Here is a 3,430-nt window from a genome sequence, read left to right as displayed (position 1 = left end):
AGGCTGGGGATTCGAACCCGCCACCTTAGGTGTACGTGGCTGGCGCCTTAGCCGGTTGAGCTATAGGCGCCGAGCCTCTTTTTAGATTTAATTTGAATTTCATGGCAAATTATGTCATTTCCATGATTGTCAATGAAAAACACTAGTTATTTTCCATAACTAAATGGATTCAGTGAAACTAAACTTCTGTTTCGTATGTTCTTGCTAGTATTTTCCTTAAAAAGTCACAGGGCTACAAAACTGTCACCAGCTGCTTCCTATTAGGAATGTGGTTAGCAGATGGGGGTTTTCATCATCAGACGGCATGAGATAGTTAATTCATTTTTGTGGGTTTCAGATGGGTAGTGATTTCTCTGAGCGGGATGAATTTTAAAATGTGCTTGCATCAGCTAAAGGACATCTGCACCTTTCCCTCTTAAACATCTGCATGTTTGTGCTGGAGAGAAAATGTAGGCAAAGTCATACTATCCATTGAAAGGTAACAGATTTCATTGTCTTCTAACTGGAGAAGAATTATGCATGGATAATTTTTCAAAGTTGGATGTAGGACTGGTTATCTTACAAGCTTATTTCTCCCTTTGGCCTCTTTTCAGTGGTAATTGAGTGGCTCCTGTTTTTGTTTCCTTGGCATGAGGCCGCCTTTGTGGCAATGACCTTCAGGCTTGCTAAGGGCTGCAATTTTGCTTGAGGCCCTCCTTCCTTATGAAATTACACAACACTCAAACCTTGGAATCAGCCCCAGACCCACTAATTCTTTCCTTTGACGGACTCTTGGCAATATATACTCCCTTTCAGCTGAAGTGCAGCTTTATACAAGTTCTTTTTGTCACTGAAATTAATTTGGCCATTTGCCCTTGAAGCCTGGAAACAAGTGGCATAATAACAGACTTATTCCTAGATAAAGTATAGATTCTCAGCTGGAGAGTTTCTACCAAAGGTTTTATTGTTGCTGCTGCTGAAGGTCAACAGGTAATAATAACAGCAATGGGTGTTTTATATGGAACTCTTGCCATGGGACAGGTACAGTTCTGCTAAATGCTTTTCATTCCTCAACCTTTGCAACCTTCCCAACCACTCTTTGAAGTAGAAGGCCCCTGAATGTTTCTGAAGAAGGAACGAAGGGTAATGACCTCAGCTTCTTGAACATTGTCATACAGCTAGAAAGCGACCAACCCTGTGTTCTTAATTATGATCCTATACTATATTTTTACTATGAGGGGGAAGGAAAACAAACAAACAAAAAAGACCATTGGGTTTTGAGAGAGCCCAGAATCAGAACTTGAGTGATAGACTTGTCGGATGAAATTAGAGACCCAAGAGAACTAATATAATCTCATTTTACAGCAGCAGTGATCCCTGCCTGTTCTGAAAAACACTAAGATAATAGCTTGAGGGAAGAAGAATGGATCCTGATAGGTGACAGGAATGAAAGGTTACTAGGAATTGCCATTTCCTTTAAAAGTAGATAAAATACCATGCCCATTCATTGGAAGAATTATCTAAGCTTATCTCTGGCCTTAAGGAACTATGGAAACAGATGTGTATTCTTTTTATTTCACATTATCCACAGTATGTAGATTTCCACTGACTACTTGAGATTTCCTAGATGGTAATTTTCACTCTGCAAGAAACCAATAACCTTCAGAGGAATTATTTGAAAAGACTACAGTGCAGGAAGCACTGAATTTCAATCACATGTTTAATGAGTTCCTTCTCTGCAAGGCAATAATTTTGGAAGAGTAGGAAACAAAAGTAAATTGATAGGTGGTCCCCGCTCTCCTGTAGTTTGTAATCTAGTTGGGCAAACCAGCCAGACATAGATTTAAATCATTCAAAGGAAAAAAAAATCCCAATTACCTGGGTAGTCAGAAAGCTGAAATGAGATCTTGCTAGCTGGGAAGGAAAAGTAGTCAACGGGAACAGGAGGTGATGGAAGGAAGGACTTAGGCAGGAATGTGCATCATTGGGAGATGCTAGATGAGTTTGGCCCATCTGAATGTAATGATAAAAAGAATGTCGAAAGGTTTATTTGGCTCGGTGCCTGTGGCTCAATCGGCTAAGGCGCCAGCCACATACACCTAAGGTGGTGGGTTCGAATCCCCAGCCCGGGCCCGCGAAACAACAATGATGGCTGCAACCAAAAAATGACCTGGCGTTGTGGTAGGCGCCTCTAGTCCCAGCTACTTGGGAGACTGAGGCAGGAGACTTGCTTAAGCCCAGGAGTTGGAGGTTGCTGTGAGCGTGATGCCATGGCACTCTACCCAGGGGGATAGCTTGAGGCTCCGTCTCAAAAAAAAAAGGTTTATTTGAGTTTGATGGAGAGCCTTATAAAACATAATTTGGGAATTTTTTATGGACAAATTTAAAAATAATTTTTAAAGGAAAAACTCCCAAGTAATCTACATACCAATCCCCATTATCTTCTCTACTCCCAGGGTTAAATATTTTGTTATATAACTTGCAGTCTTATGTAAGTGCCCTCACTTACTATGAGTTGGGAAGATCTTCAACTTCTTCCAACTATGTTGATGAAAAGGTCTTGATACTCCTGGGAAGAATTTCTAGCACTTCCCTTTTGCTAATAAAGGTGTCCTCAAGTGCCCAACCCCTGGGTGATTACAAATGCACAAGTGTTAAAAATAGAGCTCATACTCTAAGGAATCAGCTGTGAAATGCTGTTTAATAAGCAAAAATTTCACATAACTCAGGCCTCTGGGGGCTCATGCCTCAGCTGGAGCAAAGCCAGAAATGTCTGTGACTGCAGGTGCACTTGGGCGCATTGGGACCTGCCGGAACAGGGGGCTGGCCTCACTGTAGATGATTTAGGAGAGGACTGGGGTGGGGGGAGGTTAAGCTTTAGCTGACATTTGCAACTTGAAAATCCTGCTCTACTAATTGCAAAGAGGATTCTGCTGCAATGATTTTTATAAGATATATTTCTCCTTTTGAATTCATTCTTCATTTGGGCCCTGGATGCTTCCCAGTGTCTATTTTTGCTGTTTTAACTCCTGTTACAGGATGCTTTTCAGGAGTTTCTACCTGCCCATGAATGTACTTTCAGTAGAGTGGTGCATGGCCACGTTACAAGCCTCAGTGTGAACTTCATGAGCAAGCAAGTATACAGTCCCTTTTTACAGGAATTGGTGCACAGTCCTTCTTCTTGCCCAAATGAACACGTGGGGATTTTTTTTTTTTTTTTAGACAGAGTCTAGCTTTGTAGCCCTCAGTAGAATGCCATGGCGTCATGGCTCACAGCAATTTCCAACTCGGGTTTAAGCAATTCTCTTGCCTCAGCCTCCCAAGTAGCTGGGATGACAGGCGCCCACCACAGTGCTCGGCTATTTTTAGAGATGAGGTCTCGCTCTGGCTCAGGCTGGTCTTAAACCTGTGAGCTCAGGCAATCCACCCACTTCGGCCTCCCTAGTGCTGA

The sequence above is a fragment of the Otolemur garnettii genome, unplaced genomic scaffold (assembly GCF_000181295.1).
Source record: "Otolemur garnettii isolate 467f Iridium unplaced genomic scaffold, OtoGar3 scaffold00047, whole genome shotgun sequence".
Lineage (NCBI taxonomy): Eukaryota > Metazoa > Chordata > Mammalia > Primates > Galagidae > Otolemur > Otolemur garnettii.
This window is presented reverse-complemented; position numbering follows the sequence as displayed.